Source organism: Pseudoliparis swirei, chromosome 17 (assembly GCF_029220125.1).
Source record: "Pseudoliparis swirei isolate HS2019 ecotype Mariana Trench chromosome 17, NWPU_hadal_v1, whole genome shotgun sequence".
Classification (NCBI taxonomy): domain Eukaryota; kingdom Metazoa; phylum Chordata; class Actinopteri; order Perciformes; family Liparidae; genus Pseudoliparis; species Pseudoliparis swirei.
The window spans coordinates 8,857,171-8,883,659 of NC_079404.1; the positions used below are offsets into that span (position 1 = coordinate 8,857,171).

Consider the following 26,489-nt stretch of genomic DNA (forward strand, 5'->3'; position numbering starts at 1 on the left):
TTGGAGATGTGAAGATAGCGATTGTCTGAGAGACCACGCTGCTCCAAATCATGCTTTAGTGTCCTGAAATGTAAAAAAAAAATTGGATTATCAATGCATGAGAAAATCCTCAGCACCAGCACTTTAGAGAAAGCCTCTGAAGTAAAAAAACATTCGACATCCAAGCAAGTGCAACTCCACTGAATGTGTCTCCAAGAATACGAGTATACTCCTGTGAGCTTTATGGAGACTTCTGTGTCACAGTGAGCTGACAGTTCCTGACCTACACCACACACAAATCATTCCATTATCATGTTTAGGGAGTGCATCTGTATCGTATTCGACCTTGCGTAATCTTTAAATGTTGACCTCTTTTTCCATCACATCTCAATTTCCAACAATCATTGAATTGTTTAACTCATTCTCTTTGATTATTATGTGAATGCTTTTTCAGACAGATGAGGTGAAACGGCTTGAACTTTCATTAGCTGCTGGCTGCAACAGGTGGTCAGAGTTGACCTTTCTGCACTATCTGAATGTTATGTCTTCCTCTCTGATTGAGAGGGAATGTGAGCCCCTTCATATAGATCATTTTTCAGCTTTATGGCTTGACACTCTAGAAAGTGAGTTATACTCTTTCATATGGACATGTCGACTTTTTTTCTCTCCATTCAACAAAAGCAGCTGGACCATTGTAAATATAGTTACCGGATTGTCTGTGGTACAAAGGACTGATGTTGAAAGAGAGTCATCAAAATGCAGGCTTGTGTTCAAACCTCTCACATCCATTTTGCCAAGAATCTTTTGGCACAGAGAAGACATTTGCATGTTCTGCTCCCCCTTCACATCTTTTCCCACTGTTACAAAAAACCATGCAAGGTTAGAAAATAATCTGAAAGTTTCTTTAATCGTCCATCATCTGTTTTCTTTTATCTTATCGTGTGTTTGCATGAGTTCCCTGCAATTCGTTTTCTGTGTTCTCACATGCATGCCAATATCAAAGATGGTCTTGTAGTATATCTTTGATTTTCTCGTCGAAAGTCTGTAAAACACGAGTCTTCAAGTATTGTCAGTTTTTTTGCAAAGAGTGTTGGACTTCTTTTGATTATGAAGTTTCTTATCTGTTGTGAGGAGAAAAGAACAATTGTTTTTTCGGTTCAACAAGGAGCTTTTCATCCACTGTGGCATGAAACCTACATTTGTATCTCTCACAGACAAAGCACTACTGTGTCAAAATCACAGCATACAGGCTAAGTATATCAAATGCTTTGACAAACCCTTTGATACAATCATATATTTCCTCAGGCTTATTCATAGCCTAGTTCAGTAGGAAGCAGTCTGAATCCATGTAGTCTTGGGACACATCCCTCTTCGAGCTACCTTGGCGTGTCTCTATTATTCTTAAGACTTCCTCGGTCATAGTGAGTTAAACCTATTGTAAAACAGTGATTATTTTGTGAATTCCTTGTGGTTCCGTGAGGTTGAGAGATCTTCAAAGCCAACACCTTGGACATCTTGAATATTTATGTTTGCTCTGATGGGACTACTGTCATCTTTTGTAGAAGCACATACTTGTGTTCCTCCTCAGAGATCTATCTTTTCATGATCAGAAGCAGCATCTGAACGTGACACTGAATGGAAAGGGGAAGTCTGACTGACTGTAATGCAGTTTTCTAGCAGGCATCTTCTATTGCAGTTCTTTGCAAACACTCTGTCGACCGCTGAACATATCTGATGGATCTGAAACAGAAGGTTGGGTTTCTCTTATTCTTCCTTCCTCTTGTTCTTTTCTGGGAGTTTGAGAGCAATGGTTGTAATGCAAATAAGGACACTTCAAAGAATGCCTTATTAGCATTTTCAATGGGAGAAACGTCGCATTTTGTGGGAAATGTTATGATTTGATTGTTTCTCTTTATTGGGTGTTTGGTTGAACTGAATAATATGTTGTGTTTTCAGTCGTTTTCAGTCGTCTGTGAATCTGACAGAGACACGCAGTACGTGGTTCTCCTGCAATGTTGAGTATATGACCTTGTTCACTCTTTATCTCTTTATTTTGCCCATGCACAAGCATTAATGCAGGAGGGATAATTGGCCGTGTCCGATCGGGAAGCACAGAGATTGATTGGTGCTTGGGGGTTTTATTCTGTGTTTTTGCACCTGGGGCCATGTCTCTCCCTTTATGGTTTTGGATTCAGTTGCCAAGGCTTAGTCACAATATTTAGTCCTATATTACTATGGTATTTGTTTATTTGATTAGTTTGTTCTCGTTGTGGTTTATATACAAGTCTCGTGGGGACAACCATGCGTGATACACCAGTTTTCTACAAGTATGACATTTGTTTGGCAATATTGTATCCAAGTATCCAGTCATGTCTCATCGTTGTCCTCAGTTTTTAGTAATTGTTGTAACCTGTATGGAATATTGTGCATTGACAGCGATGCCTTGACCGCCTGTGCTGAACAGATGCCGATATTCCCTGCAGCCCCATTGATTATGGCTGGTTTTGTAGTCATTTAGTTGCTGTTTCACTGTTGTGTCAGTGCTGAACTTCCCGGCCTGCCTGGAGCCCGCCTCCGTCAGAGAGCCTTGGGCTGCGGGGTGACAGCTGACAGAAAAGACAGAGAAACCACAGTGGCACATCAAGAAGCACCAATTCGGGTCTTTTGAAACATTTATGATCCCACATTTTTTTCGGGACAGCCAAAGAACTGCAAGAAACTTGTTTCATATCCTCTACACTGCATTTCTTTTATTTCCCAAGTTTAGCCTGGCTGCTGCTTCCAGGAAAGACCTGGCCAAAGACGTCATCCACTACGTGTATGCTGCTGCTCTCTCTTGTCCCTCGAACAGGTGCCTGTGAGTGAGTCACGCCTCTCGTGTGCTACAACACATTTTGAGGGGGGAGTAATGGCGGTGAAGAGCTTCACAAACATATGCAATGCAATTATGCTCAATTATGGGTGATCGACATTTGCATAATCTTTATCCCAGCTACCCCTTAACAACCAATCAGATGTTGTTTTTCAGAATGAAAGTCACATGAATAATTTATACCAGTAAAATACATCTATTCTGTGGGTCTCAGCGATCTCAGTGGCTGCTCAGCCTATTCAGTCATCTATCATTTATGATGGAGAGAGTTAGGAAGGCTCCCTGATTGAGCTAATGAATGCAAATGCAGTGTAAGACTAGCACGGGTCAGTGGCTACACTCCCTCCTCCCAGTACCTGTTTTCTTCACTATCAATTCACTCCAAGCCCATAAACAAATGTGGCATATCATTTACTGTGGCCGAGAAACGATTAATTTTCATAAAGCAGGGAAGAAATGGCCATCTCTTAGGTTCTCTGGGCACCTGGTTGTGTTTTGACAGTGATGATAAGCATACATGGCAGCTCAATTTCATTCTCAACACTCGTTTTCTGTTTTATTTAGGTGATGAGAATCCTCTCTGTGAGCCACCCTTGTGGTTGAATACATGGAAAGCTGCATTTATGGCAGCACCTGTGTTGTTTACTCATGTGACACCCTAGTGTGCCACATGATACTGTGTTCTTCCTCTCATGAAGACCGTCTAAATGGAAGGCGCATGCACGGCAGTGTGCCTCATGCATATACCCTCTCATGTGTTGGTTTACAGAATGAATCACTCTACTAAAGATCTTTTTGACAGTCTTTTTAGAGGTTTAAAATATATAGCATGCCAGCTGCAAGCCATTGAGGTATGCTGTTGAATTATGCACCATGTATTCAGAGAGCTTCAAGCATCTTCAGATGTGAGGGAATTTCTTATTTCAATATTATGATTCAGACAATTGTTTTTAGAGCTAAAATAATAAATGTAAGCTATTGTTGGTAATCTTTATAACAACAAATAAAAGGAAGGTATCTGAAGATGTCGCAAGACTGTAATAGGCCTGTCCAATCATTTTATTTGGCTTGAACGTAATGATTGGACAGGCTTACCTGCCCGTCTACCTCCCTCCCTGCACTTATTATCATTGGTTATCACCAGAATTTTCCACAAGTTGCTTCTCTGAAAGTTTATTTTCTGAATCGACGAGACTTTCAACAAAGAAATGCCACGCTTTTGTTTGTCTGAAACCTTCTGGACATCAGCTTTGTTTATCGTAATATCTGCATGTTAATTGATGGCGTGTGATGTTTATTTTATTAAACTGACTTATCAAAAGCAAACATGTTACATGTATACACCATAGACACAGCTAGGAAACAATTCAGGGTTAAGTGTCTTGCTCAAGGACACAGACTAGGGCGGGGATTGAACTGCCAATCCCCTGATTGAAAGATAGACCTTCTAACCACTGACACACAGTTGCTTTGGTTCCCAGGATGTAAACTACGATGAATTCATTTTCATTGAGTGTATTGTTGTCCTTCAAACCTTGGCCCACTGTTTGGTCTTGTATAGCATAGAGCAGGGGTGTCCAAACATTTTGCAACGAGGGCCAAATGTGATAAAGTAAAGATGCCTGGGGCCAATAGTTCCTTTAGACATTTTAACAACAAAAGTTACATGAAAAGACACTGTGATAAAACTATTTATTTTTACTGTCACAATTACTTTTATTTTTTCAATTACAATGTAACCACATAATATAACCAAGTCTGCCTTTTATTCAGTCAGATAACAATGAACAAACTGTATATAGAATACCTTACATTTATAAGAGTTAAATAACATTGCTTAATGAACATTTTAAACAGGAGTTACAAGTAATGCAAAGTAGTCCGTTATCATTACACTTTAAAACTAATTAATTTTGCCCTTATCTTTTACTAGATCTTTTCAGAAAAGCAATAGTTTGTGTCACATCTACAGGTTTTTCACTGTTAATGACATATGTTACCATTCAACACACTTCACATTTAGCTTATTGTGGCTGCAATCAACCTGTTTTGCACTGAATACCTTTTCAAGATAACAATAAAGTGCAACCTGTGAAAAACTAAACAAAATAAGATCAAATATTTAGGAATAAAGAGTTTAGTGTTAGTTAACGTGCAACCTTTGCAAAACAAAACAAGTGCAGATATGTTTGAGTCATCACATTTTATTCTATGTGTGATAAAATGGGCTTTCCACTACACCTCTTGTTTAAACTGGGTTGCATGTTTGATACAGCCACTCTCAATAAAGCTCAATGTTGAGCTCTTGTTTTGAAGGGCAACAGCAGGAACGCTGAACTCACGGAGGTAACACCTGGCAAGTCGCCAAGAATCTCGTCTGTCGCGCATGCGCAGCGTAACCTGTTAACAAAAAAACCGGGAGATCAGTCCAAGAAGCAAACAAGTCCAAAAAGGGGCGGGGCAGAGAATCAGAGGTCAGAACAGGCAGGTCAGGAATAGACACTAATAACGCTGGAGCACTTGGCACAAAAATACTAGACAATCTGGCGGAGGGCAAGTGAGGGAACCTAAGTAGACAAGGACTAATGAGGGAATGGGCAACAGGTGAGATGGGCATGAGGACCAGGTGAAGGTAATGAGGGATTGACGAGGGAGTGATCAGAGGCAGGTGAAGGGAGTTGGACTGACGAGATGGGAAGCAGGATCTGGAATGACATGATAGTTTGTGAGAAAAAAAGGAAGGTGTGGAGCTAAACTGTTACATCAATAACATATGTCCGTTTAGTTGAATAAAACAACCTGACATTACCTCTGTTGTACTCTGGTTCTATAAAGAACGTTTCAGCGGGGCAGACCCCCACCCTGTTCTCATGGTATGGGAAACACTAGTAATTCCCACCGCTCCTGAAAGCGGCGGCCCTCACTGTCGACTTTTCTCTTCTTTTTTTTGCCGTCGCCATGGCAAATAGGTTTCGAGAAGGGTTCACGCCACGGATGCAGAGCCAGATAACATTAGAAAGGAGAAATTACATCTTTCAAGTTTTTATGATTTATTTATTCTGACAGATCTAGCGGGCCAGAAATAACACATTATGTGACTGAAGCTGCGGGCCAGACTTTGGACACGCCTGGCATAGAGGCTAGAAACTAGATGGCTTCTCAGATTGTAGATGTAAGGGCTCCAGGTACCGAAACTCACAAGAACAACACAGAGGCAGATGGATAAGCATGATATTTTTGATGCAGTTTCAGGTAGGGTCAAAACAGGCAAACAAATCTGAGAAGGGGCAGGCAAAGTCCAGGGTCAACAGGTAGAACAGGCAAGAGACAAAGGTACGCTTGAGCGTTTGGCACAAATACACAAGGCAATCTGGCAGAGGACAAGGGCAAGTGAGCGGACCTAAGTAGTGAGGGACTAATGAGGAGATGGGCAACAGGTGAAACGGGCGTGGGGACCAGGTGAAGGGAAGGAGGGATGATCAAGTGTGACGGGCAGGTTCTGAAATGACATGAGAGTTAATTAACCAGGAAGACGGACACAGGAAAACAACTCATATGAAGGGGGATTTGTGACAGTAGATCCTCAGTGGAATTTAGTCAGTAAAATAAGACTGGCACCGTCCATAACCTCCCCCGATGCTGGCATCACTGTAATACGCCTCGTGTCTGGGACTTTGGAATGATCATCATCCATTTCGAAATATTGTTGACTGTCCCTCATCTAGTTTTTTGATGTCGATATAATGACTGATCAGAGAATTAAAAGCTTTGTCTGGTTCAGAAAACACATCTAAAGGCTTCTCATTGAAAGTGTCCTTTTAGTGCTCAGCAGTGATTGGTGTTATTGTTCCTGCTTATTATGGACACATAATAGACAACTCGTGGACTTTGTTCCTTTCCTCTACACTGCAGAGCTTTTATGCTCCATATTCACATACTGTATTTTAGAAAAGACTGAATGACATTATCTGCCCATAGGGGTTTAATATATATATGTAAAATTTTTATTCTACAGTTTTGACAGCACCAAGCACCTCCACTTCACACACACACACACTCCTATTCCACACGTCCAAATGTGAAGCTTGACGAGGGTTGTCAACTATTGCCAACATGGCCCTATTTTTTTCTCTACAACTCTGGAGGCAGCCATCAAAGCCTGATCTGGCAGCTCCGCTTTTGATATTTATATTTCCAATGTATTGTAATTACTTTGTGCTTCATCTGTCATTCGTCCTTCATTGTTGGCGTGCCCATGGCTGTGTGCAGTTGTGTTGTTTTACAATGTGACTCAGTTCTGCATTCGCATTCCCTCTAAGTGTGTTCCTCACGGCATTAGCATGCTCATCACCTGGCTAACAGAACGCGACACCGCGGACCAGACGCAACATGCACAGCTGGCGCTTTGACATTTCGCTCATTTCCTGTCTCTTCGGCTGGCTTTGCATTTAGAGGCTGCTGACTGCAGATGAAGTGTAGACACTGTTTGGAGCAACACACATCTGTTGTTATTTATTTGTTCAATTCTGTTATTTGTTTTTTAGGTTATGACGTATAACTTTGGATATGTCTAACTGTTTTAAGGAAGACTTCCACAATTCAATCGAATTCACGATGCAAAGAGGCAACCCAATGTCAAGCAGAATGTGGTACTTTCAGTGCGTAAAACAGTATTGCTTCTTTGAATGCATTATTTAATCCTTTAACACTAACCTCAGAAGGATTTTTCCTGCGTACACTGTGGACACTTTTCCAAAAGTAAAATAAGCATCCCTCCTTATTTTTGTTGAACATTTTAGTTTTTGGAAGTTATGAAACAAAAACTCTGGTCACAATATCGCACATATTATGACAACATGGAGCGTCGGCCTGAGCTGAAAGAAAAGAAAATAAACATACAAATATATTAGTATTGGAAATATATATCTAATATAAATATCCCTCAGTTATTGTTTGTAGTATATTACTGAAATGTGTTACATTGAAGCTACACAAACTTTTTCATTTGTGTGCTACAGCTTTACATGCTATGGTTACGCATGATGATTTGTGGTGTGAAAAGTGATTAAACCTGAACCTCTCGCATCCAATTAAAAACAAGTATAAAACATGCTCCCAATATGAGCTGGATTACCTTTTGTTTTCCCAACTGTATTGTTGGTGAAATATAAGAACAAACAAAGCATGCATAGTTTTAACACACTCACACACATGTACACACACACACACACACACACACACACACACACACACACACACACACACACATTGTATTATGTTGAGTAATACTGTCATAACACAAAAAAGTTAATTATAACCATGAACACAATGACTATGACTTAGATATAAATAGGAGGCTTTAGTTGAAGTTTTTTGCTTTCAATTGCTTCACTTCAAAATGTATACGTTTCTAGTTTGTTGAATGCAATTCTGTGAAAACTGTAATCACAACATGCCCATTTATATTTTTTGTCGGCTCCATGTGTACTAATGTGATCAATCGTTACACTTCACTGAGAGAAAAACCAACATAATTGTACCAACACATCAGCTATGCACCACTTTAGAGCATTCCCCACTTTTATTCTTTTTATCTTCCAGTCGGTTCAAATGTATTCTGCCGTTTATCAGCATCATATTGTCATAATTACAATATCCTCAATCCCTGAGTGAGAATCTATTTCAAAATGGGAGTTGCATAGATGAGTTATATTTTCACAAGAAAGAATACGACTCTGCCTTACTGATTGAAAAACTGCTCTGTTTAATGAATAGTGAGCATTCATTATCAAGTCATTATGAGTGGAAATGGTGAGGTCATTGCATGGCTTACAAAAAGCCGATTGTTCAGTTTAAAATGAAAAAATAGTGTTCTATTTGTATTTTTCGACTTGATATGTGCATTAATTAATCTAATCATATGCATAGTTTGTCAGTCAGTTGTGTTGTGACGGTTTGTTTTGAGGTACCATATTTCCTGACAAGCCTTTGGGTGGACATAAATGCCACTCGGGTTAGGCGTATCCGACCTGGACATCGGTTGTGGCAGCTCGGAGACGGACTCCAGCTCATGGCCAAACTCGATCCTTCCCAACTCCCTGTTGAAGTGTTCCTCCTGCCCATGGGAAAACTCAGGTTTTCCATGGAGTTGCATTTTAGGTCCTGATTGTGTTACGATACTTGTTTCTACCTGCTTGTTTATTTAGGATGCGACCTGTGAAATTATTCAAATGCTAATAGGGTTTTACCGAAGGAAGTCATACATTGTTTTGATTTATTTAGCTTGGTGCTATTTAAATTTGAATTCTATCCAGTCATTGGTTCGTGACCAGCTCAGCGAGCGTATTGGTCGTGCCCACGTCTCTGCTTGGTACCCGGGCTTGAGGTGAAGAGAACAAGATGGATTCCCTGGTCTTTCTTGGCACTGCTTACATGCTTCCTCACTCTGTATTGCTGCTTTAGCATCAGGAATATAAGTGAAGCCATTTTCTCTTTCCCTGACAACTTAAGCAGAAACATTAAAGATTCATTAACCACTGTCAACTTGCAGCTTATTTTAGAGTGGCACTCTGATGTCTCTCAATACAGCTTCATCCTAACATGAATTAATATTCTCCTTTGTTCATCATCCTCATAGATTGAAATATATACTGTGCAGCAGTATAATGCCGACACCCACATCCTTGGCACTCGGCAATGTAATAAAACGCTAATCTACCGCAATGTATTCCACACATGAAGTCCATTTACACCGTACATACAGATTCACTATAACTATTTAAATCAATAATGACTCAGTGCCTTTTTTTGCATTTATCCTTGTGATAGTTTAAATATACTGGGTAGAGCAGCCAAATGCCTGTTCATTTAGATAAAAGGATCTTTTTTGAGTTTTGCGTTCAGAAACGAAGCACCTGTTTTTGCTTCTCTCTAATCTCATGTCCTTTAAAAGTAATGCAGAAGCCCCTGTTTTCAAATCACAGATGAGTACTTTCTTTTTGATTCATGCAACCTGATATACTCAGGATCCTCTCATTATTCAGACAAATGAGGATTTGGATTGAGAGAGCAGTTTTATTTTACTGTCAGTGTTACCGATCTCCAGCCTGTTTTCCTTCTGTGTAGATGTGGCTTTTTTAATCCTCTGTTCCAAAGCCATAACTTCTCCTTTCTTCTGCTTGTGTCCCTCACATGGGACATTGATGACACTTTGTATTCCTAATAGTTGTGTTGAAAAGAGGCAGCTTCTTTTTTTGTATCATGCAATTCATTAAAATGTACTTGCAATGGATCCAACGGTTTGAGCTTTTTATTCCCTGATGAAGACGCTAAACGAATATATACGAATAAAGAGGAGCTGAGTAGTAAATGCACATTATACAGTTTTGTTTCATTTTATAAATTGCTTTGTTTTACATTCACTAAGCAGCTCTTTGCGCCTTTGTTTATATGGAGAGCCCAGACCTCTGTGATACCTCAATCGGAGACCTCAGAGACACAATGTGGAAAAGGAAACATGGAAAGACTTTTGTGGCAAAACATCTCATCAGCTGTTCCCTGTCATCCAAGTCATTGTACATCTGGGGCCTCTCGGGTATGAAAGAAAGCATACTTTGCATTATTTAGATGGGCAATCGCTCAGAAACCCCTGTGTGTTTTGGCCCAGCGGAGGAGCACAGGTCTAAAAATATCCCCTCATCAATGTGTGATTGTCTGTCATATCAATGGGACCTCCAGGTATGTACATTTGTCTCTGAAGCCATATTTCAATTTGAAGGAGGCAGAGGGATAAATGCCTGTGTGCAAAGAGGATTCATGCTGTAGGTTTCCACAGGAGGTGCCCTACATTCCCCACGCTACTGCAGTCATTTGTTTGATGGATGTAAAAACAATTATCTGTGAAAGATTTGTCAAAACTGCTGATTCTGATAGACCGAATCCTTTGTGCTAGGTCAGCATTGTCATGTGATCGTCACCATCGCTCACCGCGAGTGTCTTGTGATGTAGAATGAAGCTGAGAAATAGCGTCTTAAATATTTAAACTCAAGATAATTTGGGGTGAAAAAAGTATGCACCGACTAACTGACCGCTCACTGTCAGCATGTGTATTTACTTAATAATTCATTACCATCATCAGCAGCATCATCATTACAGAACCATTGTCCTGACATATTTGAATGCACTAGTGTCTCAAGTGCTAATAACTTGGAACTTGTTAGTCATACAAGTGGACCAAAATGCATGTTTCCCAGTGTCATCTGTAATTCATTAACACAGAAACACTGTAATCCTAACCCCTCCTTAATTAAAGCCATTATAGCTTGAGTTTAAATAAATAGTTGTTAATGTCAAGTATTACTAAAAACTAAATTACCCAAAATATATGTCGATAATCATTCTTACTATTTCTATATTCTGAAATAAAAACATTGGTCCTTAAAGCCAAATGAAAATCAAATGAATCATAAACTAATCAATAGCAACCAGTATGGCGTTCCACCCGTGTTTCCAGTGTAAGTGACTTGTGAGGATGAGCAGAAGCAATTCAAGCAGAAGTGTGCGTGGGTTTAGAAAGAGGCATGTAGCCCCATTTGAGTTGTGTTTTTTCCATAGATAACAAGCTTTACAGCCGTGAGGACCACATCTCCAGACACTGTGGAGGCTTTCAAAGAGCAACCATCTCCTTTACCCCCCTGAGCCCAATCTGGCCATAGTCGTTGTTGTGGCAAAAATAAAGAGCAGAGAGACAATGATTTGATGTAGCAATCCAGCGGGACTGTATTAATTAGCACAAGGCGACATCCAACAAGTGAACAAGTCCATCTTTTTAGCATCTTTAGCACATATTTGTAATGTATATTTAGCCCCTCCCATCAGACCTTTTAACCAATCACTTCAATTATTTGAAGAGCCAGGCACATGATTTACTCTGGGTGGATCAAGGTGACAGTGACCCAACCGCACTAGATAACAAGGGATCGTAGTCCGCATTCAGGAGAACATCTGTTAAATAACAGAGTATCATAGCAAGGTGCATCATTATTTATGCTGGCTAACTCTAAGGAGTTCAACCAAGGTTATATGATTTTTCCCAACATCGTCAAGACATGTTTCGGCAACGTACCTCCGGCATGCCCCCTGCTGCTTCAGCCCCCCTGCTATTCTGACGGAGCCGCTCTCCTCCACTTCGATGTCTGAAAATAAGAGAGGGAAATGCAAAGGGAATGACTGTACGGAAAAAGGAGTGTAGAAGAAACATCAAATGAGTAACAGTCAGGGAGAGAGTTGAAGTAAACAACTTCATTATGGCTCTCTTGGCTGTGGCCTTGTGAACTGGTCCAAAGTGTTTTTGCACATGCTTGTAATGGTTGCCGCTGTAGTGTTTAGACAAGGTAATTATGGCGCACAGCTACAAACCTAGTCAAGCAGTCTCCCACCCAGGGTGAGGTCTCGATGAGGGCAGAAGTCGAAGGAAACACCGGCATTCGCCGACGATGTAGTTTACAATCATGTTTAATGCCTGAGCAGCATGATGGGAGAAATGAGCACGTTTCAGCGTGCAGCCATCATCAGCGGTGTCAGTGATGGCTGTGCGCCGAGACACATTGATCTCTTCTTCTTCGTCTTCTGATGCTCCAGTGTTTCTAGTATCTGTATTTGTTATGTTTAATCAGCACTTATAAACACATAGCAAAAGGAATGTCTACATATAACTTAACACAGAGAGACGTTTCATGTTTTAAAGTTATAAAACGGTAACTTTACACACAAACAAGTGTCTTTGTCTGGACTTACTCCACAGTGTCTTTAGCCACAAATATATTACAATTTCAATAAATTATTAAATGAATATAAATAGCGAGAAAGTCGACATTGAAAGGAGGACAGGATGCATTTAACGCCCGTTCAACTCGACACATACGCACACTCAGTATCAAACTCAGGTTTACGTTCTCAATTCAAAGCAGCCACTTGGTTAGGTTTTTGGAAAAGATCAAGGTTTGAGTTAAAGTAAGTATGCTTGTTATGTAAATGAAGTTATGTACGCAAATGGAGTGGTTAACATAAATAAGTCAGTGGTTGATTTGTTTTAACACGGGATGTAAACTTATGGTTGAAAGTTGCATCCGTTTGATCCATTATTAATCTATCCTCTCCTCCTCTTTCTTGCAGTTTATACAACATCACCTGACTCGCGGAGCACTTGCTCTTTCTTAGCGTCTGATTTTGCCATGGCGTGACATCTCGGGGGGGAGAAGAAGTAGCGATAGCATGCAAAATTACTTGGGACATTGTTTTGTTATTCATATGCCAGATACCAGTTTGGATATTGTCTACAAGAACATCTTTAACATCTTACACCAGTGGTATTTTAGCTAACTTTCTCACCAGGGAACAAGGATACTCTTGCAACAGATCTCCGACATATCACTCGGGGCCCGACGAAGATATTCTTCTGTTCATGGGTCACAATTACCATTCTAACATTGCTGTAGCCCCTTGGCGTGGGTGGGCCAGTTTAATGAGACGTTTTAATTAACACAGGCATCTCATGACCCTGTGCCACATTTAGGGTGCACTGTTTAGGGTGCTTCTTGGAGCCTCTATCTTGCCCCTCGGCCGCCAGGCAGATGGTCAGTTATGAGCAGTAATTAGAACTCCATCATTGATCATGGTTTGTAATTGTGTTTAATTTGAAATTTATGAATGATTAACAGCTGCATGGCGTGCATGGCGTGCATGTTAATGGCGATGTGGACCAACCCCGAGATACAAAGTGTCAGTGAAAACATCTCACAGGGTTCACCCTCTCTGTTACCAGGGGACTCTCCCAATGACATGTGCAGGCAGTCCTGCACATAGACTTACTTCTTTTTCAGGGACGGCAATAGTCATCCCTCCTCATTTGTTTATTTGTTTACCTGATTTGGAATTACAGTGGTTAACGCAGTATAAACAAAGCTAATATGATTTGGAGGCAAACTGCATGCAATGACATTTTCCGGATCTAATGAAGACAAAATGGTGTCTTTGTTGTGGAGGGGTTCTTGAGGGAGCTGCAAGACCTTCCAGAGTAGAAAGTAGGTCAGCCTGGCTGACATAGGGTGCCTGTGGACATGCTCTTCATGCTACTGCTGCCTTGCACACAGCAGCCTTGCACAGAGAGGAAGCCACCATAGTTAACATTAGGAACAACTTGTCATTAGAGGAACACAGCCTGGAGGTCTTTATTTGATCATCCGAGTGGTTCTTGTCCATCACATTGTGGATGTGTATTATAAACATGTATTGTCTTGCTTCTTAGCGTCCAACCTGATGCAATGCTATTTGGAAGATTTTACAACTGATTTTAGATTATGTGCATGAGTGATCACAAGAGGACATAAAGGTATCACTGGATCTTTTGGATCAGTTATAGTTATGATTATTCATGAACAACAGGCTGTTGTTTATTTTCATCAATACTGGGTAACAACATCCACACTGCAATGGCTTAGATTAGTTATGATATAAGTCCTGCTATGTCTGTCTAACATAACCAAGAAAACACATTTAACGTATAATGTATCTGATTTGGGCTTGAGAAGGTTATGTTCAGCAGACTAAAATAACAATTTAGTTGAATACGATATGTGTGAAACTAAATGGAGTACGTCACGTAGTCCAAGACCTTAACTTTTGCATGTTGACAAGTTTAAGCAGTAAGTTAAAACATAATTCCACATCATATTGTGTCTCTTTGCCAGAAGGAAGAATCATGACCAGAGTGACAGCTGCAGTTAATGACAGGAAATATCTCCTTCTGCTCAAGCTCTTGTTTATTGATTTTGTTGTCAAGAATGAACAAAAAGGAATCTGCAAAATCCTTGTTACTGTTGACCGCACGCGATGAGTGACAGTCAATTAAAATAGGAAAGGGATCCTTGGAGCGGCACTATCCAGACGAAGGCGTTGTGTGCCAGGAGCAGCAGTCTCCAGAGGTAACAGCAACACAGATACTTGGACAGCTCTATGAAGCTGTGAAAAGGAATAGCTTAATTCCTCAGATGCTGGAATATGGGAGATCCAACATATAAATGTTTGTTCGTATCATTTTGTGTTACATTATTGCCTAATATGTGCTAATTTTCCAGCAAAGTGTTGTTTCATGATATTTTCTCTGATTGATTATTGCACAGCCCTGATTAGTCTCACTCAGTGTTATATTAGTGTGCTGTGCTCAAGCTGAAGTGTAGGTTAGATAGAGCAGGGCTGATATTGATTGCATCCTGTAACAGAAGGTCATACACAAATCAAAGCTGTTTGGAAATAATTGCCTTGTTTTCAGGAGGTTTTTTTGCAGTGTTGGTTGGAGAAAGACACAGAACTGTGTCTGCGGCAGGTTGTTTATATGCTAACACCAAGTGTCAACATGCACTTTAAAGTGCTCTGCGTTGAGTTTGGTGGAGGAAGAAAAGTATCCTTTCACTCTTGTGGATTTCCGAGGAGGGGGAAGCCAAACCTCATGCAAGCCTTTTCTCGTCCTTTGATATCTCGTTTTTCCCCCCCCTTTTCTCCAAACCTTTGATTCTGAAAAGAAGCAATCCCCTTTCCAGCCTAGCGCTCCACCGTGCAGCACGAGTGCTTTTGTGTGTCGATAAGAGTTTGTGAGTGCATGAGTCTTTGATCTGCCCTACCGGAGAAGATGTTGATGGTTTAGCGGGGAGATGCCGGTGTTTACTGTTGAGCTTAGATATGCCCCCACACACACACACACACACGCTCTTGAGTATGCCACATGGAGCGGCTCTGTGTGCTGCAGAGCACGCCTCCAAAATCTGTCGACTAGCTTGTTCTCTTTAAAGAGGAGGCTTTAAACACAGGCATGCACATCACGAGAATAAAATGATTCAATGCAAAGTAATGCCCCTTGGTAATTGAAAAGTGATGAGCCCTACCAGAGGGATCTGCAAGGATGCCGGTCAGGGGATTTTGAAAGCAGACACATGTGCACACAAGTCCTCATTCCACACGAGGATATTAATTCATATCTATTTATACATTGTTTTCTATAATTGTTTCGAAGAAATTGCATTTGCTGTTTTATTTGGCTTCACGTGCAAGAACTGAAGTAATTGACAAATTATGAAACTAAAGAGCAACTTAATGGATCTGAGTAAAAATAATTTGATATGCAAGTGCATATGAACGATTTGCTTCTAATCGAGCATGAAGAGGCACATTTACAAGAACAACAGGAGCTCACAAAGACCATTGTGGAGGCGTAAGGAGGTAGATGTGCTGGCGGTTTGATTGGATAGCAGTCTACAGTCTACTGCTTTTTGAATATGACAATCATTTCACCCAGTGGGGATGATACTGTATTGATCTCCATTGATCTCTGCTTTGCACAATGTGACCTTTGGACAACTCCGACAAAGCGCATGTCACAGCAAATGAGATATAGATTATTTGCAAATGTGCACAGCATTGCATGGATTATTGTTGTAGATCATGTTGTTATAGTTCTGGTGTCCATTTCTGTGGGAAGATTCACAAGGATTACAGAATGAGGGGATCAATTCAAGCAGTTTAAAAAGTCAGTTGGCTTGATCGTGATTTATAGATCCATGTGCCGACAGATATGTGGGGTCTAGACAAACTATCATTACAGCCATGTCGAGCCCTCTTTGACCACACCAACAAGTACATATGTTTTGATAGAACGCAGCCACCATCTCTCACTCTCACCTGACCCTGTCTTCAATTAGTGGTTTGGGTCTACTTTATTTTCCTGCCATTTGAGTTTTACCGATACAGAGAGAGAAAAGATGTAGCAAACTTCCTTTTAGCCTATTTTATGCTGTGCCCATGATAAGCATTGCAAAAAAGCCTCAGTAGTTAAAAAGTGTGCCCATCTGGTGAGGAAACTGGGACAAAGTGTACTTTAGAGGGAACAGAGGATAACTCTCCTGGTCTTCAGGGCTGGAGCTGGGGAGAGCCAAGTGCTCTGAAATAGTTCGGTAAAGATACTTATTTTTTCATTCTGTTTTATTTTTAGTTATTCCTTGGGGTAACTTACATTTGCATGGTTGCAAAGGTCATCGATTTAAGTGCCCCTTTCTCTTGTTAATGAATGATTGCACCGTGAAGAGAGCTGTGACTTTACATATCTCTGGTCAGGACTCACCCTGAGAGTCTCCACAGGAGGGATGTCGACAGTGTTCAATACTCCTGACGTACTGGCATCAGGAGAGGACTCCCCAAATTGGTTTCTCAATGTCTAGCCCAGCCCCTCTTGCAATACGTTCCCTCCCAATCTCCCAGGATGTGGGTCATCCCAGCTCAAGCATCATTATTTGCGCAACTCCTATCAAGAGATGGGATCAATAAATCTATGGATCCAGCCCTGACTGGACTGTGGACCTGTCCACCAGCCTCCTATTTCCCGAGAACACCTATCTGCTGGAACACGCTGATGCATTGTGCGACGCCTTGGCGATGTTCATTAAGTTGTTTTTCAATGAGAGGCAGGGATCTATAGCGGACCACGGTGATTCATGCATACCCACCCCTCTGCATCTGTGCTGATCTCTCCGAAGGATTAGCATGCCGGAAGACACAGATAATATGAAGGAGTCAATTAGTCCCTCATGAAATATAAATGATTATGCAGGTAAAAGCTAAAATTGCACTCAAAATTTGCAATTACAATTTTCTCATTCAAAAGCCTAAATCCTACTGTAGTAATAATCTTGCACTTACAATTTTAAAAGTGTTGGTATTAATGAATAATGTATCGCCATTCGCACTGATTATAAATGGAATAATAAGCATTTGGAACTGACATCTCCTCTTTGTTGTGACTGGCTTGCTATATGCTCCTAAACAATATTCAGCTTGTGATGCTATCAACAGACATGTAGTGGACAGCTAATTCACAGACTCGGCAGGCTGAACAGGGTTGTCTCCACTTGACGCCCATGGAGCTTTGAACCGAGAAATACCCACATCCTGCCTGCATTGTTTCCTTATCTTTTTTTTCCGGGATTACATTTGAAACATTACCACAGTGAAGGAATCAATACTTTGCCAACTATGACGTACATAACTAAGTTCAGGGTTATTGGATTGAGGATATAACCTTCTGAGAAGATTTTTACTTCTTCTTTTTAATAAAACATATCATGCCCATATTGCCATGAGGATTATCCGTCTGTCACTAAAGCAAATGCCATTTCAGCTTTATTACATCAGCCTCAAGATTCATTTATTTCAACCTCCCATGCTTATTTTTACTTTGAATAAACACCATACATCTTGATATAAATGTGTCGGTTTATAGCATTTTCACTGTCGCTTGGTTCAAAACAAATGATTGCAGGAATACAAATGTAATTTTACATCCTAAGTGTATTCAGTAAGCAGCAAGCTGGTTAAATTTTTCCATATCTATGGGCTTAATTGTGATTGTAACCGAAAGTGAGGAGTAAAGTTTCAACAAAAACATTGTGAATCTGCTTAATTGTTCCATTTAAGACAGATCACTACAATTATCAAACTAATAAGCTGTGATTTTATATCGTTTTTATGGCAACTCAGGGTAGACTATTTGATAGGTACAGCACTTAATATCTGTTTTATTGTTGTTGAGTAACTGTAGGTAAAAAAAGAAAGAACCTAACGTGTCCTAAATTGTGTCACGCTGGGAGAGAGGGTTTTATTAGAAAAATAGCAGCTCTATTGAGCTGATTTGCAGTGTTATTTGACTTTGCCGGATATAATTCCACACTCGAGTATGCACATGATGGTTGGAAATACTGTCCTACTGGAGCGATGCCAGTTGCAATATGTCTATCCTTCAGAGAGGATGGTTCACTCCATCTGTCAAATGGTATGAATCTGGGACATACGGCTTGCTTCGTGGTCTGAGCTGCATTCCATGTCGCTGGGAGGTGGAGAGTTTGAATCAGGCCATGAACCATCAACTTTGAATAAGTCATGTCACTTTCTCTTTCTCCATATTTCCTGTCCCTCATCACTGACCGCTAGCTAAGGCCAAATATCACAAACATAATCTTAAAAAAGGAAAATCCAGGAGGGTTTATGGGGCATGTTTAGAAAACAGATGGCTGACTTTCTTATGCAACGGTAAATTGGTTACTTGTTTGCTTTTTCTTTTACAGAAAAACATAATTTTGCTTGCATATTGTTGAATTATTTTGTCAAGTCATTAGATTAATCCTTTCAAAGAAATGTTTCTCTATTCATAATGAAGATACATCTTGGTATGTCGATATTTTAGTCTGTTGTGGTTTCTGCACAGGTGTACCAATACATCAACAGCCGTTAGAAAATACTATGACCAAGAAGTGAATGGAGATATCGTACAAGCTTGGATATAAACCGATGTAATGGCTACAATCTCTTGTTTCTTCGAGGGGGAATATTTTAAATGTGCTCAGAATGCAAATTTAAAATTGCTGGACCTTACTCCTCACGTAAACCCTGGTGCTGGATCCTTTTTGCTTCTGTCCATCCTGGAGAGGGATCCTCCGCTGTTGCTCTCCTGAAGGTGTCTTCCCTTTTTTCCTTGTAAAATGTTTTCTTCAAATTCTTGGGAGTTTTTCCTGATCCAATGTGAGGTCCTGGAACAGGGATGTCGTATGTGTACATATTGTAAAGCCCGCTGAGGCAAATTTGTAATTTGTGAAATCGGGCTATACAAAATAGACTGAATTGTATTGAATGTGTGGGACTTGTGAGACTACTGGAACAGATGGGCCTTCAGTACAGCAGTGGACCGGTGCGGGTGGAGATCCACAGATTGCTCTTTGTTGCAACATTGGTGTGGCACTTTCTAATCTAGTGTAACTGATGACAGAAGACGTCTTCCTCAGCTGCACTCTCACAGAGGCTTGTCATTCTCTCCTTCCTTGAATCAATCAACCCAGAGTCAGGCCATTTGGTCATGCTACATCGCCTCAGCTATACCTCCCATGGTGCTCCAACTGTACTACATTATACTCATCAATCGCACATCCCCCCCTCAACATGGTGAGTTTAAATCTATGGGTCTTCATGCTGAATAGGACACATGACCGAACATCAAAATGGAGGAAAGAGAACAGCAGGTGGATGCTTAAAAAAGTTCCCAGTTCATATTGGTTTTCACGATGTCGGACAAGCCATTGTCTGATCAGCTCTGCTGTGGTTGTGTTTCCTATTCATGCGCTAATTTGTACATCCCACTGACCTCTGGGTCAGTTTAGCAGGAACAGGAAATGATCCACCTCCCATTGCTCACCCTGTGGGACACTGCTGACCACAGCACTCTGCTCCAACCAGCATTACAAAGACATTACAAACAACATATGTGTGACGGATGGAGACCAACTGCCTTTTCTCAAAAGAAACATCGACAACAGAGAGCACCTTTGAAGCAACGTTGGACTCATGTGACAGTTGCATGGGCCCACGGGGCACGCTGGAAATGCTCTTAAGTGAAAAGGACAAATGGGTGAGGGGGTGTTTGAATGATGTAGGAGAAAGGGGGATGGACTAATATTCGGTCAATTTATGGATTTGGCTTAAATGCAAAAGCTTTATTTATTTATTTTTATCCCGCACAGATATGTGTTGTGATTACACAATGACATTTGTATGTGTTGCAGAGCAAAGAGGGGGACTGTAAGAACGTGCAGTGTGGGGTCTATCCTTTGAATGAGAACCATCTTGCATTTTTCAGGTGGCTGTTAAGATTTATGAGGACCCTCACGAATCGTGTTCATCATGAGTAGATATTGACTTTCAGAGTGCCAGTAGAGCAAGTGGGGCTTTTTCGACTGCAGCTTAGAGAGCTGTCATTTTATAAATAATGTGTATTGGCTGACATCTGATGAAATGTATTATAAGGTCTAGCTCCAGTGACAAATATAAGGTGTTTATTTTCAATGTTTGTTTTTTAAAACCGTATTGTAAGAGCGCGGAAATGAACGCAGCAGACAGAGTTGATCTCTTTGGCTGCACACCTCTGTGGCCGTTTATTGCACTCACAAACAAATCCCTCGTGACACTGACAGCTTGTCACCTTTAACCCCTCAACGCCACCTCGTTGCCCTGGTTACGATACCAGCTCTTAACCCTTGTGTTGCCTTAGGGTCATTTTGACCCGAATCAATATTACACCCTCCCCCCGCCTTTGGGTCATTTTGACCCGATTCAATGTTTCACCCTCCTGTTACCTTTATATTTACTAACATATTTTACCCTTTGGGTTCAATTTGACGCCAGCAATTAAAACCTCCAGAAAATTATTAGAATTAATATTGTTTTCCAAGTTTAAGTGTCAGGCACTTTATGTTTGTTTGTTGACTACCGAAAGAACACCGACATTAAACATTGAATGGGGTCAAATTAATCCTAAGGCGGGGGGAGGGTGTAATATTGATTCGGGTCAAAATGACCCGAAGGCAACACAAGGGTTAAAGGGACCCTGTCACTTATATTGTAAGACACCCCACTAGTCCTCTGAATTATGTGCTCCAAGCAGAGTCCCAACAGTATGATCTTTATACGAGCAAATGAAAACAATGCTGACAATTCGACCTATTGATAAAAACAATCAAAAGAATGTTTAGTTTATTTATAAATGTGGGCTTTTTAGTTAAATCTGCTTGCACCTGCTCTTGCAAAAGCACAGTTCTATTATAAAAAAATATGTTTTGTCTCAGTGCAGTGTCCTGGCCTCAATCAATGAGGTATTTTTCTGGAATCACTCAGTGTATTGGAAATGTCAAATCCATCTTGGCGGCCTATGTAGAAAGTAGAGGGGTGCATGGCTGGAAGTCATTTATTTTGTTTTATTGACCATTGGATTCCATAAGGCAAATCAAACACTAAGGTCTCGGTCACATGTTAATGAAAACACAGCAGACCTTGAATATATTGCCAGAGGTCCTTCCATAGTCATTGCCATATTTGGACATGGCTGCGCTAAATCACATCAACAGCAATGTCATGCATCGCCCGTGTAATGTTGGTTTTGCACAGAAATTATTTGAATGTGTCCTCCCTGAAAAATGTCCTCTTGGATTTCTTGTGTAACCCTTCCTGTGGATGGATGTCTCCTGGGACCTGAAGCCTCATGTTACATTTGAGTCAGAGAGCCCAACTATTAAATATGATGAAACGGATAGCCATCAAGTGGCACTGCAGTAGCTCTGCTATCTTTCCTGAGGGAATCTGTGAGAAAACAGAGTATTTGTTCGGTCTACAACTTTTTTTAAAGAGAAACTTGATTTTCAGCAATTCACTTGTGGCCCTTTTCTCCACAGAGGCATGATTATAAAGTAAATGTACTTAAGTTCCCCCTTGGCCAAGGACTTCATTGGACCAAGGGGTACACTTTCGAAAGCTCGCTGTTGGTCCAACATATGGTTTGGGCATTTGGAGAAATGAAAAGCCGCACACACAATGAAAGTCCATTTGCACTTTAACGTAACAAACACTTTGCAACAAGATACATTGGCAAAGTAGGGATTGAATGTATATTCAGCAATAATCGTGGAGAGGGGGAGGGGCAAGAGGACTCAAGCTGTGCAATTACCAGTAGGAAGAAACAACACAGGGCTCTTCACATCTGAACAGAACAGCACAGCTATTTCTTTATTTCCTAATTCAGCACAAAAAGCAGACCATGTTCCCTGAAAGAGGACTCTCCTTCTGGATGTATCATTGCTGTATGTGCTCGTCACTCTGGGAGGCTTCCAGCCACATGCTGGAGAGATGATGTGATAGGCTGCATACACTGTACAGCAGGGCTATTCAACTTCAGTAGCAAGTGGGCCGAATAAGAAAATCACGGGGGGTGTGAGGGCCGCACAGAATATTGATAAAATAATGGCTAAAAATGAAAAACAGTAATGTATATTTCCACAGGTAAACAGTCACACACGAAAATGCGTCGGTATTGTGTTGCGAACAAGCATCACTATAAACATGTTTCAAAGTGTAAATATCCGCTCAAGGTAACCAGTTGTTTCAGATCCCTTCAACCAAACTGTTCCCATGAAAACATAAGAAATGTGACTTAATGCATCAATATATAAATTACTTGAGCTGAAACTAATATCTGGTGGCGCAGCGCACAGACTGCATGTCTTTCAGTGCAGACTCCTTTTGCGTGAAAGGGATCGAAACCAGGTCGGGCGATCTTTTTATTTTTATTTTTTCGAAAATGTATTTCTTCATCCGTGGCTGTGATGCGCTGCTCACTTATACAATCGTAATCGCCGAAATGGATATGAACGGTGGCTTAAAGATCTCCAGCAATATGTTTGTGAATGTGTGACGAATCTGGTGAGCGAGACAGAGCCCCACTGCAGATGTGAAGAGAACACAACGCACGCACTCGTAGGGAAACCAGTAGGTTTGAAAACCAGTAGGGGTGTAACACCGGCAACCAACACGGGTGCGTAACATAAAGATTAGGGCTGTGAAACGATTAAAATTTTTAATCGGATTAATCACAGGTTTTTGTGGATTAATCATGATTAATCACATATTACCGATATTCTCGGTATATTTTGTGAGAACATAGAGATTTATGACAAAAGACGGATATATACATTTATACATTCTTCTATACAATGGTGCTGCAACTCAGCAGTTATTTAGCAGTTTACTTCCATATGGAACATTAATACATCTTCATCCTAAACAGAATGTTTCACCCTCCTGTTACCTTTCGGGTCAATTTGACCCCATTCAATGTTTAATGTCGGTGTTCTTTGGGGTCAATTTGACCCCAGGCTATTTTCACTGTGTCAAACATATCAGAAATATCAACTTTTTTATTTATTTAAAGGGCTATTTAGGTAGTCAACAAACAAACATAAAGTACCTCACACTTAAACTTGGGAAGCAATATTAATTCTAATAATTTTCTGGAGGTTTTAATTGCTGGGGTCAAATTGACCCGAGGGTAAAATATGTTCGTAAATGTAAAGGTAACAGGAGGGTTAAACAGAACATTTTTCTCTTGTTTGTCAACCATTAACTCCACCATGATATAATCTAAAGGTGGACAGATTGACAAGTGACTTTTTTTTTGCTCGGTCCCGATGCGCCCACGGAGCTCTGTGGCGCGAGACGGAGATCGATAAGTGTTAACGCAACGCGAAGAGACAGAAATGACATGCTGCTGTGGAGATACGATCAACAACAGACGTTTAGTTTAATAAAAGAACAAAGACGTGATATAGAGAACATGTCAGGGGGCGGGCCAATCTTTTTAATGTCATGCGATCTACCAACACTACGCCGTGATCGACTGGCAGGTCGCGATCGACGTGTTGAGACCCCTGATCTACAGGAAGTAAAAGTCGTAACAAGGTTTCCGTAGGTGAACCTGCGGAAGGATCATTACCGATGAACAGCACGACCGTCTGCATGAGAGCGGACAGAGTTCAGATTGAAGTGGTGTATTGGAAGCTCATTTTGCAAGTGACTTTTTTTTCGTCCCGACGACCAACAACAGACGGATTGGAAGCTCATTCTGCGCATGCGTTAAATGCGTTAAAAAAAAAAACTAGTTAAACCTGTAATTGAATTAACTGAGTTAACGCGTTATTTTTCACAGCACTAATAAAGATGTAACCATACAGGTTTGGTTGAGGCAACAGTGAAACTCAATGGCTCTGGGTTAGATGTCTCAATGTATAAAAGAGGCGTGTCCGTCAGTTTTATTTTTTCTTACCAAGCTATACTGATTTGCAGGCAGTCTTGCGGGCCGTAGTTAAACTCAAACGGCCGTATCCGGCCCGCGGGCCGCTAGTTGAATAGGCCTGCTGTACAGCATGTGGACTGAGCTCTGCTTCATTTACTGCAAATCCCATTTTTGTTTGAGAGAAGTTGTTCTACGTGACACATAGCTGCTCAGCCAGCTACGTGTCAGTTATACAACCATGTTGTCGTTTGTCTCTTCCGGTGACCGTGTTTTCTGTAGCCTGGAGCGATATAACCAGGATGTCCCTGAGATTAGATTTAGCCACAAAGGAGTCCAGTCAGGAACCTGGGTCCTGGAGGGGAAGCAGGCTTCGAGGCCTCATAATGAGAGGACATACACCTACACACACCTCTGTAGCAGCACGGTGACAGTGGGACTGCCCTGGAGTGTCAACCTAGTTGTCTCTGAAGTATGTCTACAGAGCCACAGATACTGTAAACAGGTCAACATGGCGGCTGCAGTCTCAGTCAGGATGCACGCTCTTTATCAAGCATAACTGAATCTGCTTAGAATAAACAGTCATCCAAAATGGAAAATGTGAAAATTACAACTATTTTCATTGTCAATTCATTTGTAGAATATTTACTAAATTACTCAATTAGTTCTGATCTATAAAATGTCAAAACATGGTTAAACCTGTCATCGTGTTTTTCTCTACAAATATCATAGAGGAGTAAAGAAATCAGAATATATTCACATTTAAGGAGCTGGAAACAGTTTACTTTTTTATTAAAAAAATACCAAAACCTATTAACTAATAGATCATCAAAATAGTTGCTGATTAATTTAATAGTTGACAACTAAATGCCTAATAGTTCTACTTCTTTGTTTAACATCAGCAGAGCAAACACATTATTACATTTCTGCCACACAACACACTTACTATTTCCTGTCTTTATTTGTTGCCAAGTTTGAATTGTCTACACAAGATCAAAGTATACATAGAATTATGTCTATTTTTTAAAACATTTAACATAACACATTTTATAATACAATAACAAAACAATAGGTTGATCACACTACAACCATCTCTTTTCATTCCAAGCAGGATACGGAGGGTATTCCCACCAATATGTCTTAACCACATCTTAGAACATACAAAACACAACAAAACACATCTCTTTGTTTATTTAGCAGAAAGAGGAGTGTGATTACGATGCGTTTGGCTTTGCTTGCCATAGATTTAGTGTCGCAATAAACAGATAGAAAACGGTCATGTCTGATTTATTTAGTCAGGTGACAGTAACGCTTAGATTGGAGGTGGTTTCATATCGAATACTGTAACACTAAAACACACAGCAACATGAGTAATATGTATGTTAATATGGTGTCTATTTATACTCTATATATTATTGGGCTTTTCACCAACCCTCTCAATGTTTAGATATTACCTATGTGGCATATGTGGGTGGAATGTGTCTTTCTTGGGCATCATCTATGTTGAGTAAATAACTAATTCCAAGTTGAACTTATGTTCAGAAATTATTAAAATGGTCCAATAGCCCAATGATTGAATGAAGCATTGCTTCTCCTCTGCACTGGGGTTGGCAAGAACAGGCAAGGAATCTTTATTTCTCATCGCTGTCACTCTTTTTCCGCTAGGCAGCTTGACAGCATCTTAGTGTCAGGATTTCAAGAGTCTCCGGCTTTTCACCAACTTAGCTGACAATAGCTCCATTTCTTGACAGCTTAAACTCATCCATTCCAATGCCATGCGACAATGGGCATTTTCTTATGCCTACCCCTTCTTCACTTCTCACTTTCCCTTCCTTTTCTTCTCGTACATGGTTATGCTTTTCTGTAAGACCATTAATTATCTTTAATGACATTTGATGGGCAAAATTTAGGCATGTCAGAAAATTGAGTCAC

At 40.6% G+C, this 26,489-nt stretch overlaps 1 protein-coding gene across 2 annotated transcripts in view; it reads left to right on the plus strand.

The window, feature by feature from the left end:
• macrod2 (mono-ADP ribosylhydrolase 2) overlaps nt 1–26,489 on the plus strand; it is a 431,365-nt gene that overhangs the window by 223,808 nt on the left and 181,068 nt on the right. The window lies entirely within an intron of this gene.